We start from the raw sequence: 16,005 nt of genomic DNA on the forward strand, positions 1-16,005 counted from the left end.
GCGTTGGTGCCTGAGGGTGTCGCCGAACCTTCCTGGAGGGCGTCGGGGGTACCCTTCCTCTCTCCTCGTCGCGTACCGGGGGAAACCCTTGGCAGCAGCAGCGTCGTCATCGCCGCGTCCCTTCTTGGAGGTGTTGATTGGTACCGGCGCTTCGGAGTATAGGAGCTTAGTGGAGGATCCCCAGTGGGCGCGGAGGTCGCGAAGCTTTTTAGTTTTTGTTGATCCGCCGGTCTCGGCATTTGTTTCTTTTCTTTTTCTTTTTTGTTTCTTTTGGGCATGCCTGTGCTGTTTCCGTCCCAGCACCTATCTGATTGTATCGGTGATGTTTGCTTTTGTAATACAAAGCGAGGGGAAACCCTATTTCGTTAATGTACAGTATGTAATAATGTGTAGTATTTGGCATTTTAGATGTTCCTCTATAAATTTAGTTAAAATTCATGAATTTTGAATTAAAAATGAAATATCTGCACTGCATTATAGCAACTAAAACAATTGGTTTGCAAGGTTCCTCTGTGATTGTTTCAGTTTTCGACGAAAGGCCATGACCCAACTCCTAAAGCTCGTGGCATCACATGGACTTGTGGAGAGGACTTGCACGAGCCGGTTGGTCTTCTTCCATGTCAGCAAAACCAGCTACCAAAAGCCACTTAGAGCCTGTTCGAAAGCTCTCTCGACTCTCAACTCCGCTCCGTGCGAGGAGCTGGGTTGAAGCCGCTCCGCGCGATTGTGCTGGCGCTCCTTCCGTTCCGGAAGCTGCAGTTGAGGAGCCGAGGGGATCCGAACAGGGCTGTCCTGAAAAATCTGAGCAGGGAAAACATGACATACTAGCGGGGCTCGGGCTCAACCTTTTTTGCCCAAAGCCAGAGAAAAGCACCATGACAAATAATTATATTATATTATAATTAGTTTGTTCACGATGTTTTCACAGGTACTCAGCTCTCAAATAATTACTGAAAAAAATAACGCGCTATAGCGTCGTTAATAGCACGCTATAACGTATTGAGAATTGCCTTGCTAGATATATCAGTGTACAACATCTCGCTAATAGCATGCTATAGCGTGATATAACACGCTAATAGCATATTTTGAGGTTGTCGCTATTTTACTGTAGCATGTTATTTTTTTCATTAATTATATTACTCGTATATTAACTTTTGTAAAACAAAGTCGTAAATTAGTGTTTCCAAACTTTTATCGCGGATCCACCGATCCATAGCGATGGAGCGAAAGAAGGCCGCCGCCGCTGCCGCAGCCTCCGTCGCCAGCCTCCCCGTGGAGATGCTAGCCAACATCCACGGCCGCCTCAGCCTCCTCGACCGCCTTGCCTTCTCCGCCGTCTTCCGTGGCTCGCGCGATGCGTTCAGGCCGGAGGCGCCGTGTCTCGTCCAGACCGGCGACGCCCCGGAAACCGCCACTCTCTACTCCCTTGCCGAACGCCACGCCACAACCTTGCGCGCCCCAGGGCCCCAACATGGCATTCTCGGCTCCTCCTGCTGCGGTTGGCTCGTCACCGCCGACGATCGGGCCCGGCTGTGGCTCGTCAACCCGGTCACCGGCCATCGACACCATACCCGGCCTCTACGCCCACCGCAGGCGGCAGGAATTCACGCTCGACGTGATGAGGTTTCTAAGGGGGCCGCCGCCGTACCCCTACCGCACCATGACGATGAGAGCCGAGGAGATGCGGCACTCCCTCTACCGCAAGGTCGTTCTCTCTGACACCACCGACGTCGCCATACTCATCACCGGGACGCACTACGGCGTCGTGGCCTTCGCGATGGCAGGAGACGACGCGTGGAGGATGCCGCCCCCACCCCCGCGTGACGGCACCACATCCGAGGGCGGCTCCAGCTCGTGGAGGCTGCACTCGCGCAATGGCGTCGAGGACGTGGTTGTTAGGAAATAAACCACGAGTGCGTCAGTCACGTGCGTGTGTGTATGGGCATAGTCCAGCTATGCATGGGCAGTGTGCGTGCGTTGTGTGCGTGTAGTTAGAAGCTAGCATGCACAGAGTTTGTTAGTGGACGTGCATGCGCAGGTTAGTCACAGGCGTTGATCGCGGAAGCGTTGGGCGTGATCCAGCGACAAGCTCGGACGATGTGCGGCTCTTGCGGAAGAGTAGATGGCTCACGACGAGAGGAGGCCGGGTCTTGAGGAGCTCATGCGTACGTGCGCATGCGGGGCTGTTGGAGTTAGTTGCTTAGCGAGTCGGGTATAAAAGAAGCCCCTGTGTACTGCTTGTGGGTGGAGCCGAGTGTAGCCATGTAGCCACTGTAAAAAAGAAAAGGATTGGGGCGTCTGTGCGCCCGTGGCGGCGTTCGTGTGCCGGCCGGAAAATCTTGTGTGCACTGTTCTTCTTTTTCCACCTCCGTTCGAGTGAGAGGAGAGGTAGCTAGAGGGTTGCGGTTCCAACAGTGGTCCACCATGACGGCAGGTTCTACTCGATCACATACTCCGGCCAACTGGAGGCATGGGAGGAGTGCGACGCCTACACCCGCGACGTGTTCACAAGCACGGTGATCGTCGACATCGGCGACACCACACTGTTCGTCGGGGTGAACGGTTCGCTGTGTGTGCCGACGAGGGAGCACCCGGAGCTTAAGGCTGGCTGCGTCTACTACTACAACCAGGATGATCCGCGGGCGTGCAACGGCAACTACAACTACAATGGCGTCTGGGTGTTCAGCCTCAAGGATGGCATAGGGCAGTACCGGAGCCTTGGGCAGTACCGGAGCTGGCCACCGCCGGCATGGTTCATGCCTTCCATCCCATGATAAATATAGATATGGTGACTGATTTCATTCATGGCTTGTGTGCGTGGTAAGTAATTTATATTACTCCTAATGTGCATTACAACAATATAGTTGCAGTAACAGGCTTGTGAATTAAGGAAACAGTTCGGTTTTGGTTTTCAGTGGAAACAGATTTATTTTCAGCTTCTTCTTTTTGCATTTCAAATCGCAGCACCAAAAAGGTGTCCCCATTAGGTTTTCTGAGGAAATAGTTTAATCAGTGTTGCAGCGCTCAGACTTAATTTTGTGCTATGACTATTGCAACCAATATTAGTAAGTACTCATTGCCTTGTGAGGTTTCTGGATTAACAGGTTTAATTCAGAACTAAACAGAGAGGAGTAATTATAATGATTTATTTCATGCTGCAACCAAACTAACAACAAGCTGCACTTGTTTTCCAGCTAGATTGTTTTTCAAAAGCGATTTATTACTTAGCTCACTAAGTAATACAGTCGGTATATGCATGTGCTGCTGGTTTGAGAGCCTGTTTGATTGGCAGGGTTTTTAGGCTAGTATTTTGCCTTGTGATTGTTTCAATCTGCAACCAATTAAGTTGTGGCATAAACAAACTCTGGAATAAGCTGTGCATCTGCCTGCCTGTCGACGATCAAGCTTAGAATGAACATTGATGAACAGGTAGATTTTCTCAAGATATATACATATATACTGAGGTTTCAGGAAATAAAGAGAACACTTGGGTAGCTTAAAGACTGATGCAGGGCCTGGACCTTGCAGAGGCTCAGATTCTTGACGCCTCTAGATGATCTTAATTTTCAGGTCTGATGTCTGCTACTCCCTCCGTTCGGAATTACTTGTCTCAGAAATGGGTGTATCTAGAACTAAAATACGTCTAGATACATCCATTTATGCGACAAGTAATTCCGAACGGAGGGAGTACAATAGAAAGCTGCTGACCTTTGAGCTTTAATTACAATGTATTCGTGCATGAGCATTTGAGCCGTACGAAGGGTGTTGTTGGAACTCCTTGATGCAGCAGACTGAATTCCTCACCTGCTCCAAACAAACAATTTTTTTTTCATCATCAGATCAAGTTTCACTGTTGCTGCATTTTTCTCAAGATATCTATGTATGTATAATAGTTGGTTCCGGCGAAGAGTTTGATAAGTAATAGTTTGCAACTTTCCTCTTGCCTTCTTCAATTCAGACAGAACTAGTGCACTGTGCAGCAGCAGAGGAGCAAGCTAGGATTAGTTTGAACAGTTAGGACTTAGGAGCAATGAACATACAGTCTCTTTCTTCAGCATTTTTTGGTACGGCATGTGCTGAGTTACTATTGCCTTGTAATTATCTAAAATAACAAACTGCAACAATGCTGGCTTTATTGTAAACTAGCAAAAGGGTCCGTGCGTTGCAACGGGAGAAACAAATCACCGCCGCTAGTGAGCCATCCATGTTGCCACTTGCCCTCTTTATCACCGTCGATCAGCGAGCCGCCTATTCTTGGAGATGGAGAACATAATCAATCTCAAGTTGATGAGCTTAGCCATCACCCTCTAGCATTCCACTTCACAGTCCTCTTCCTGCACAGACTTAATTTCACGGACTTGCGATGATGTGGAACGCCACTTCCGTTTGATTTTCACGTACTTTATCATGTGCATTACTACATTACAGTTGCAATATAATAACAGGCTTCTGAATTAAGGAAACAATTCAGTTTGATTTTCAGTAAAAAGGCTTCAGAACTCAGTAAACAGACAGATTCTTCTTTTCGCTTTCAGATTGCGGCACAGCAAACAAAGGTGGCCGTACGTGGCCCTTTTAGGTTTTCTGAGGGAACTAACTCCAGAATATTAGTAAGTAATTAGTGCCTTTTTCTGAGGTTTCTGGATTAACAGGTTTAATTCAGAATTAAGCAGAGAAGAGTAATTATAATGATTTATTCCAAACTGCAATCAAGCTAACAACAAGCTGCACTTTTTTTCCTTTTGATTGTTTCAAACTGCAACCAAGTTGTGGCATGCATGCTTCATAAACCAACTCCAGAGTAAGTTGTATGTCTGCCTGCATCATGAACCAACTCTGGAATTAGTTGTGCATCTGCCTGCCTGTCGATGATCAAGGTTAGTTTGAACAATGAACTGGCATATTTGAGGGGTAGGGTTTTGATGCCTTTGATCATTGAATGGAGTTACCAGCAGTCAGCAGAGCAGACTTTTCTCAAGATACACACACATAAAGTTCGATGTATACACTTGAATCTGCTGCATGGAGTTAATTTTCAGGTCCAATGGCTGCTAGAATAGAAAGATGCTATCCTATGTTGGCATTTGAGTTTAATAATTACAATGCATTCATTCAAGAGCACTATTATATATGTTGTTGGTTGTATATAGTTTGAGCAATGGACCGGCATTTGAGCAGCAGACTGAATTCGTCACCTGCTCCAAAAAACACTAATTATTTGTTTTTCACCAGCATTTTTGTCTCTCAAGATATTTATGTGTGTATATATAATAGTTGGATTTCGGGGAAGAGGTTTGAGAATAAATGAACACAAGCAGTTGGGTTGCAACTTTCTTGTTGCCTTGAATAATTATCTATCTACATTAAACTGCTGGCTTCAGACTTGAGGCTGCCTGCTATGAAAAGCTGCACATGTTCTTGAGGATATAGACCATTTCACAAGGAACTGCACTCATGTGTTGTCAGAGGTACTAGCAGCTAAGGTAGATTAACCTGAGAGCAAAGAAAGAGTTATTTACCCAAAACCACCACACTTGAGGCTAGGGTAACAACTTGATACCACATCTGATTCAGGCATAAAAAAACCACCAAAATTGCGCCTAATTTGTAACACGGAGCACTGATGCTCGAATTTGGTCGTGAAGACAGCGAATCTGACCGGTTAGCGGCGCTCATGTTTCGAATAGCGGGCTATGCTAAATAGCGGCGGCCTTCAAATCAGCTATAGCGGGCTATTTGTACATGAGACCATTTAGCGGCGCTGAAAAGACTATAACGGACTATAGCAGGGCTATAGCTGGCTAAAACTATGGAATAATCTCATTTTAATGTATACTCCCTCCGTCCCAAAATTCTTGTCTTAAATTTGTGTAGATACGGAAGTATCTAATACTAAAACGTGACTTGATACATCCGTATCTAGACAAATTTAAGACAAGAATTTTGGGACGGAGGGAGTATATGCTTGTGTATATTTCACTTAGGTGATTTCTAGTGGAAGTACAATATCTTTCTTAAACGTTACCAATTGCAAAGGCACACTGGAACTATAAAACATTGTTTTCACTTCATGACAGTTCTCCAACGTATCCACTGAAACTAACTTCATGGGAATTTTTGGTGGAAACATATCTGGAGAAAATAAATTAAACAGTAGTTGGCTTGTTGCATACAAATAGTCCGCTTGTTATATACTCTGACAACAAAAATTACTACCAAGATGCTAATTGTGTCCACTGATTGCTTTCAGGACCTGCCAACCACAATGAGTCCATCTGCCATTGGGATCGTTGGTGCCATCAATGAATGTGTTACTTTGTTTCAGTGGGCCAAATCTGCCATCTCATCTCTGCACTCCCGATGGAGTGGCTCACAGAAACAACGTCTTCAGGATCATGTCTTGCAACTAGAGAGGGGCCTACAACGAATGAGGGATACTCTTCCTGCAATGTACGACCTCATTAACAAAGCAGAGTGGAGAAGCCATGAACACTGTGTGGCTAAGCTCCTTCCGTGTCTTAAGGATGCTGTTTATGAGGCCGAAAACCTTCTTGATGAGTTCACATGGTATGAGAAGAAGGTGCAAGTGGAGGGAAATGCAAGCCAATCTCCTTTCACTGACTTCTTTCATACCGTCATCGAAGGCAGCTTCGACGAAGTTAATGATGTCCAATCGAGGTTGGACCATCTTTCAAGTATGCTGGATAATTTGGGGCTTCATGGAATTGCACAACGCTTTGACAAATTAGTCAGGCCAGAGACCACGTCTTTACCAAATGAAACAAAAATATTTGGTCGTGCCAAGGAGCTGAAGCAGGTATTGGGATTACTCGGTGTACCTACATGCCCAAAACGTAAGAGAACAACTAGTTCAATTGATGCATCAACACGCACATCAACAAAATCAAGAATATCGAGTCTTCCTGTTTTGGTGATAGCTGGAATTGGTGGTGTTGGAAAGACCACTTTGGCACAACATGTCTGCAACCATCCACGAGTGAGGTCCCACTTTGATCTGATAATTTGGATCTGTGTCTCGGATGACTTTGATGTGAAGAGACTAACTAAAGAGGTCATACAATCATGCACTAAAAAGGAGGGGGCAAATGATAATTTGAATTCTCTTCAACATGCTCTCTCTAACCATGTGAACAATAAAAGGCTATTGATAGTCCTTGATGACATGTGGGATGACTCCTTGAAGGAAAATGGGCAGTGTTGGAAGAGGTTTTGTGCACCTTTTAGAAATGTCCAGGAGGGAAGTATGATATTGGTCACCACTAGATGTCCAAATGTTACTGAGGGGGTGCGCACAATGGAGCATGTTATAGTTGAAGGTCTCAAGGATGGTGTATTTTGGAATTTCTTCAAATTGTGCGCTTTTGGATCTGAGAGTTCTGACAATGATCCCGAGCTAGAGCGTATTGCCAAAGAATACTTCCTAAATTGAAGGGTTCTCCTTTGGCAGCCAAAACTCTAGGACGAATGTTGAGGATGGACCTTCAAGCATCTCATTGGAATTCTATAGTTGAGAGTGAACTATGGGAGTTGAAACAAAAGGAAACCGATATTTTGCCTGCCCTTCGGTTGAGCTACATGTATTTACCATTCTATTTGAAACAGTGCTTCGCATTCTGTGCCGTGTATCCCAAAGATTACAAATTTGAGAAGGCATGCTTAGCTGAAATTTGGGTAGCAGAAGGCTTTGTGGAGCCTAAAGGTGGTGTTCCCATTCAAGATATTTGCTATCAGTATTTCGAAGACCTTGTGGCGCGGTCCTTCTTTCAAAAGGTTAATGGTCGATATGTAATCCATGACTTGCTGCATGACATGGCACAAAAAGTTTCAGAGCACGACTGCTTCATCTTACGAAATAAGAGTGACTTTGATAAAGTTCCCCAGAATGTTCGCCATCTATACATACTCCCTAGCAGTGAATTTGATGAGTCCAACTTGTTGAGACTATGCAAGTACACGAAGCTGCACACTCTAATTTGCAAGATTAATTTGGGGAAAAGAACATGCTTTGTAATGGACCACTGGTGTACTAAACTTACACGGATGCGTGTGATGTCTTGTACCTTCACAAATGAATTACCAGATAGTATCGGTAATTGGAAGCATCTTCGGTACATTGAAATCTCTGGAACATGTACTTTGAAGAGGATTCCTTCAACTTTCTGTTGGCTATATAATATGCAGATTTTATATGCCAAGAAATGCAAGCTACAAAGCTTACCCGCTGGCTTTGATAAGTTGACCAGTTTACAGAAATTTGAATTAAATGGACTAACTATTGATTCAGCCAACAATGATATAGAAGTACTTGAAGGTCTGCAACCTCCTACCAGCCTCAAGCATCTCTATGTCAGGAAATATGTCGGTGTCTCGCTCCCAAGCTGGTTTCAACCACAAAACTTGCCAAGCTTACAATCTCTTGATTTTAAAGGTTGTGTTGGACTGAAGAGCATAAACTTAAACGAGATTCCTGCACTTGGTACTTTCTTGTCCTTGACAAAACTATGATTGATGGGTGCAAAAATTTATCAAGCCTAGAAGGATTTTCTGCAACCAAGTTATGTACCAGCCATCAAGAATCCGAATTAAAGATTGCAAGATGTTAGCATCTGTACCAACTGATATTTTTGGGGGTTTTCATTTCCTTGAAGAATTGTGCATAGTTGATTGTCCGAACATCTGCCAGCAAAGATTGGTTTCGCCATCCCTCAAGAAGCTCAGTTTGTGTCGTTCTAGTCTCTTTTGCAATATTGACTGCTGCTCCTCACCTCCTTTCATTGTCAATGCGAGTTTGCCACGTCCATACAACTACAAACATGGAGTCTTCCAGCTTTAAAAAGGTTGGAAATTTGTCCAAATCTCTTACATCTATTGGAGGCTCCCTTAGTTTTTCCATTTCTACAGGCACTGGCAACATTAGAGCACTCTCGTCCCTTACTGTCCTAGTTATGCAGTGTGAAAAATTTGCGACCCTTGATGGCATCCTAACAACAAGAATACCTAACCTGCTATTGAGAGAATTTACGTCGACTTGTTGTGACGAGTTACTGTCCCTGCCAGTTGAAAGGTTGTGAGTTTCCCTTATCTGAAGTATCTGGGGATTTGGAACTGCCCAAGTCTCAACTGCAAAGAGGGCTGGTCTTGCCATCACATATAGAGGTGAGATATCCCGGTGTCCAAAGTTAGAGAGTGGATGAGATCAATGGAACATGGCCTGAGGTATTTGTGCTAACGCTGTTTCCTGTCCAGCTTTTATCTCTCTGTTGCTCGAAATTCCCTATATACTGTAAATATTTTACCCACGTATTATGCAGTGATGATCCAACTTAAATCGGTATCACTAGAGTATGCTGGAAATTACTCATTGATGACACCCACATGCATTATTGCAACGAAAAAAATAGCACACTATTTCGCCGTTATAGCGCGGTTATAGCATATTCGGAAGGGTGACGTTACGTTTTGGCAAAATCGGCCGCTACGGCGCTAATCGCGTAATTAGCGCGCTACACACGCTATAACGTTGTAGTGTTACACGTTTTAACGTGCAGGCCATGCAAAACTTAAACAACCACAGCCCAGCAGGCCCAGCAGGCCAAAACCAACCCACGACCACTACCTTTCTCACTCTTTTTATCTTGAAACTGTTTGACTTACAATTTTTATGTCCTAGATTTGGCCCCTATGCATATATTGCTTGCTCCGAGGAAAAATTTAGTTACTTACATACTTTATCTCTAGATATATTTGAACTTTTTTGCAAACGCTATTTTGAAATATAGCACGCTATTAGCGCGCTATAACTTCTGTAGCATTTGGAGAAGGGCCTCGCTATATTTTGTAGCGCGCTATTTTTTTCGTTGATTATTTGTCTTGTTTCTGCTTGTTAGTTCCAATGTCTAGTTCGTATAGAAATCTGGATCTGTTAATCATTTCCATAATGAAATTCCAGTATAGGGCGACATTTTAAAGAAAACTTGTCCATACGAGTGCTGCCGCGTTGTGTGCGTTAAGTCGAAACTCTTGTTTCTTTTTGGCCAAATTTGCTATACTGATTGTGTTTTCTTCTTCAAGGAACAATAGCTGCATTACTTGGAAGTTAGATGACCTGAGGACAAGAAGATTTCGCCGTCTCTATCTCTATCTGAATCGCTGTGGACCCATATTTCATGTATACTGGTTGTTTCTCCTTTTTTTTACAGTTTTATTCCATCAATCATTTCCCATATTTGTTCTGATAACTATGTGGTTTACACAAACCGTAGACTTGCTGTAGTAACTTATGAAACGACAGAGAGTCGCTGTGTAAGGCATGTGGTATCTGTAAGCATTTGTGTGTTATGTTGTATCTTGACTAGTCTGAATAGTGAAGAGGCAAGCAGATGTCGTTTTTGCTATTGTAGTTTGCAGGGGACAGATCTGAATGTCTGTGATGATTATTTCAAACTGCCACACAATTGGACTAAATTAAAATGCCCTGTTCAGGTCTGAACTAGAGATACTAAGTGTGCTTGCCTGAACTAGAGATAGAGAACCTGCTTACTCAACATTTTTAAGACAATGTCTGGGACAATTTGTTTTGCAGCAGGGTCGCAGACGCTAGTCTTTTGTGTTTGGTTTGCCCTGTGATTGTTTCAAACTGCTGCAAATTTTGTTTTTTGAGCGGACTTAGCTTTCAGAGAGGATGGAGCTGACAGAAAGAAAGTTGCTGCACTTTGAGTTGTAGTGCATTTGGGCCTGAGAGGCAGATGAGCTGTAGTGCATTTGGCCCAGTGCCTTTTTGTCCCTAACTTCACTTATTTATATCCATTTTATTTATTGTCCTCCCATCCGTTGATTACACAATAATTGGTTGGGACGTTGTACATATATGAAAGCACTCCATTGAAGAGTTGCAGCTGCAAAGCAGATGATCATCAGCAGCAGAGCTCAATGGGCACTCCCGGCTCTCCCTCTCCCCATTCCCCTTCCACCGCCCGCGTCAACGGCCACTCCTTGTCTTTGCCCTTTTGCGGCGTCCACCCGCTCCCACTCACCTCCACTTCTGCTAAATATAACCCCCCCCCCCCCCCCCCAAGCTTGGTATCTATGTTCCCAAAAATAATTTACTTCAATGTTTAAAAGCATTCATCGAGCACTTTTAAAAAGTTCACGCGTTTCAAAGTATATGGTCATGGCATTTAAAAAATATTGGCGTAATTTTCCAATATGTTTCATAACATTCCAAAAACAATTGCCGTGTGTTACAAAAAATTTCAATAAACACACATAGGGGGGGGGGGGGGGGGACAGATGGAAGCTTCTAAACTAGTTTAATTTTCTTTAGGGGTAAACATGCTTTACTTTATTCAACACTTCAGTTTACAGGAATTATTACAGGACCATGAGAGTTTATAAGCCACAAATGGCAAAAACCAGTTTGAACCGGCGAAAAATGCCAATGGCGGGCGACCTTCATGCAGGTCTTTTTTTTTGAGAAAAAATACCAAAAATCATATTTTTGAAGTTTCAAAAGATTCTGAATTTTTTTTGATACATGTTCATATGAATGTACTCCCTCCGTAAAGATATATAAGAGCATTTTGATCACTGAGTTAGTGATCAAAATGCTCTTATATTTCTTTACGGAAGGAGTATTGTACATGTGTGCATTGTTTGAAAATGATATACATTATGGTGAGATGTACGCAAAAAAGACAAAATCACGATTTTGAAACTAATGAACAGTATTTCATCGTCAGACTTTATGCACATGTAGAATACATCCATATGAATTTGTAGAATGTTTGTAAACAAAAATCGAAACTCCAAACTGTGATTATTGATTTGTTTAAAAACGACCTCCATGGAGGTCGCCCGCCAAAAGCTGTCCAGATAAGCCTCACAAAATCGTTCATGTGTTTTAGGCCAGGCAGGGTTTTCAGACAAGGTTGGAACCATAGCCCATCGGGGCTTTATATAGGGTTATTATAATCGAAAGTTCCTTTTTTATCCTCCAAAATTGATCCGATCCATAGCAGCAATGCGGCGAAAGAAGGCCGCAATCGTCGCCAGCCTCCTAGTGGATATGCTAGCCAACATCCATGGCCGCCTGAGCGTCCCGGACCGCCTAGCCTTCACCGCCGCCTTCCCCGCCTCGCATGATGCGTTCAGGGCGAGCGCTACCCCTATCTTATCATAGGCCCATAGCCCTACATGATAGCCTCATAGTCTCCCCGTCTCCTCGCTGGCAAGAGCAAGTCCATGGCACAACCCACCATCGCTTCTACCGTGCAGAGGCAGCGTCCGACGCGATGGCAAATCACCTGCAGCGCCTCCACCGCTCCTCATTGCATCTCAATGCCCGCCCCGACCTCACCGCTCCTCGTGGCGTGGAAGAGCTTGCAATGACTCTGTTCCTCTAACCACAGCCGAGGCAGTGCTCTTTGGCATGGTGAAGAAGGTGGCTTGCGCGGCCCTAGGCTTGTTCCAATGAGGCTCCCCGCTATGCGGTCCCTCCAGGGGTGACGCGTGACTAGGTCTTGACATGGTGCACGCCTATGACCCGACTCCTAATGTTCGACCAGCACATGGGCTTGGGAGAGGCCCCGAGCAATCTGATTGCGCTTTTGCTCCACGGACGCCCTGAGGCAGACATTAATGACTAGGAACATATGTTCACATGAGCAAAACCACCTGCCAACAATTGTTGAAGATCGTCCAGAGACAAACCTAGGCATGGAAAGCCTAGCCCAATGGGCAGAGCGCAGAAGCCTGGCATCCTAATGGGTGGGGAAAATTGATATTTCTCGGAAATTAGGTATACTATATCGTTTTGACACAATGATTAAATTAGATTTTTTTGAGGTGGTTGATTAAGTTAGATAGGAATGACACTCTTATTTTTCGGATCCCGATAACTGCCACACGTGTGGTGTATCGGATAGTTGTGCCACACGCCTCGTGTGGCACGGACAGGAACCAGCCCGCACGACCGCGTCCGGGCGCGCAAAGGCACGACCCACACACCTCTTTTTTCCCCTCCCGATCCCTCTCACACGCGTGCGTGTGGGTGAAGTTGATAACGCCCACACGCCCGTATGTCAGGCCTCGTACCTCCTGGTCCCGCACGCCACGCGTGACGGTCACCACGCGCCCGCAGTTGCCATGGTCCAGACCCTCGTTCATGTTCGTTTAACTGCAGTTGCCATGTCGGACAACTGCAGTTGCCATGGTTGCTCAACTGCAGTTGCCATGTATGGTCTGATGTAATGTAGTTGCCATGATTTCATAACTTTAGGAGTTGCCACATACTAACACTAGGCAGTTGAGAGAGTTGCCATGTGCTCACAAGCATGCTAGGGCAGTTGCCATGTAAAAAGGAAGAGTTGACATCTGCTTACGTGCACGTTAGGGCAGTTGCCATGTACCATGCAAAAACATATGGCAACTCGGTAAAAAGAGAGTTGCCATCTGCTTACGTGCACACTAGGCAGTTACCGTGTACCTGCAAAACACATGGCAACTCGGGTAAAAAAGAGAGTTGCCACCTGCTTATAAAGCACACTAGGGGCAGTTGACATGTGCACTGCAAAACACATGGCAACTAGCAGCTTGGGTGTGAGAGAGAAGACGGGCGTGTGGACGAGATGACAAATGCCCACACACTAGCCCTTGTGTGTGCGTGCAAAGTGGCGTGTGGGCGAACTGCTGAACGCCCACACACCAGCCCCTCCTGTGTGGTGAAACGGCCGTGTGGGCTATCGGGTTAACGCCCACACACCAGGCCAGTCCTACGTGGCACTAGAAACATGTCAAGATTCGTGCACTCACGAACGGACGTGGATCCACGCGTGTGGGCGAGATGCAAACGCCCACACGTGTGGGCGTTAATATTTCCGTATTTTTTTGAGTGTTTAGGACGAGCAGGGGTTGGCTCGGATTTTCATAGCAGGCCCTAATTTGTCTTCGACATGGCCTGGGGTGTATGATGTCTAGTCCAGGGCTTTATAGAAACTTCTCTTTTTATCCCCAAATCGGTTCTGATTCCATAGGCAATGGGGCGAAAGCGACACAGAAAGAAGGCCGCCGCCGCCGCCGCTGCGGCCCCCGTCGCCAGCCTCCCCGTGGATATGCTAGCCAACATCCACGCCCGCCTGAACCTCCTCGACCGCCTCACCTTCGCCGCCGTCTTCCGCGCCTCGCGGGACGCATTCAGGCCGGAGGCGCCGTGTCTCCTCCTGCCCGGCGACGCCCCGGAGACCGCCGCTCTCTTCTCCGTCGCCCAACGCCGCGCCGCACCAGTTCCTGCCCCCACATCCCGACCACGCCGTCCTGGGCTCCTCCTCCTCCCGCGGGTGGCTCGTCACCGCCGACGACCGGGCCCGGCTGCGCCTCCTCAACCCGGTCACCGCCGAGCGCCGCGCGCTCCCGGCCATAGACACCATCGGCATCCCCCACATCTTCGCCCACCCCGGGCGCCACCACTTCACCGTCAACCTCATGTGGTTCCGATGACCGGGCCCGGCTGCGCCTCCTCAACCCGGTCACCGCCGAGCGCCGCGCGCTCCCGGCCATAGACACCATCGGCATCCCCCACATCTTCGCCCACCCCGGGCGCCACCACTTCACCGTCAACCTCATGTGGTTCCGATGACCGGGCCCGGCTGCGCCTCCTCAACCCGGTCACCGCCGAGCGCCGCGCGCTCCCGGCCATAGACACCATCGGCATCCCCCACATCTTCGCCCACCCCGGGCGCCACCACTTCACCGTCAACCTCATGTGGTTCCTCAGGGGGCCGCCGCCGTACCCCCACGGCACCATGACGTACACCGCCGAGAGGGTGCGCCACTCGCTCTACCGCAAGGTCGTCCTCTCCGACTCCGCGGACGTCGCCATGCTGATCACGGGGCTGGAGTACGGCGTTGCGGCCTTCGCCACGGCGAGGGGCGGCGAGTGGAGGCTGGCGCCCCCGCGCGACGGGGTCGAGCCGGTTCCCACGTCCGAGGCCGGCTCGTGGCACTCGCGCAACGGCGTGAAGTATTTGCACGCATCTGGACTGAAGAAGAAACGGAGTGAGTATTTATGAAGTTACCAAATAAAACCGATTTCTAGTTGAACTCCTAAAACTTGACTCCCTGGAAAAATTTCTTCGTCAATTCTTCTGAGTTTTTGTTTACATACTGCATCCCACCTACATATTTGCACGCATATTAAATCCAAACTTAATAATAAAAGTTCACATAATTCATGAATATTGCAAATTTTAAGTTTATAAACATTTTTGTAGATTCAAACACTCGAAAGGATCCAAATAAAGTAAAGAGCATAAAAGAAGCACAACAATCAAGTGTTATGGAGTAGCCACTGACGCTTGACTATCATCTCGGAGCTAGATATGAACTTCTTGTTTCTTGATGCTTCGAAGCACTGCGAAGAATCTATGTATCATGTTTCAATTGTGTTCTCGCTCAACAAGATCCCCATTGGAGATGTACCAAAAATTCTCTAGCATGCCTCTCTCATCATCAATGATCATGTTACACAAGACAATTCAACATGTCATTATTTGCCATAGGACCTGTGGGTTCTAATGCTCGGCAGTGCCATGAATAATGCCAAAGTGCTTCTGAAGCACACCGAAAGCTCTCCCAACATCATTCCTTGTCGACTGTTGACATATTGCAAAGTGGGGTCTCTTGTTGCCTTGAGGATGTGGGATTGTCGTCACAAATTTTGCCCATGGAGGATAGATATCATCTGCAAGGTAGTAACCCATCATGTACTGACGACCATTGTCAACATAGTTGCAAGGAGGAGTATCTCCGATAACAAGCCTTCCGGACAATGGTGATCTTGACAACATATTCAATTCATTATGATAGCCGGGCAATTCAAAGTAAGAATTCCAAATCCATAGATCCTCCGATGCAACAACCTCAAGAACGATTGTTGGATCTTTGGACTGCCCTTTGTACTGAACTTTCCCTCGCACATGACAACTCCTC

General features: G+C 46.4%; 1 pseudogene; it reads left to right on the forward strand.

Moving 5' to 3' along the window:
- Nucleotides 1–6,265: 6,265 nt before the first annotated feature.
- LOC125538615 lies at nt 6,266–8,526 on the forward strand (annotated as a pseudogene).
- Nucleotides 8,527–16,005: the final 7,479 nt, after the last annotated feature.

This window comes from Triticum urartu, chromosome 2 (assembly GCF_003073215.2).
Source record: "Triticum urartu cultivar G1812 chromosome 2, Tu2.1, whole genome shotgun sequence".
NCBI lineage: Eukaryota > Viridiplantae > Streptophyta > Magnoliopsida > Poales > Poaceae > Triticum > Triticum urartu.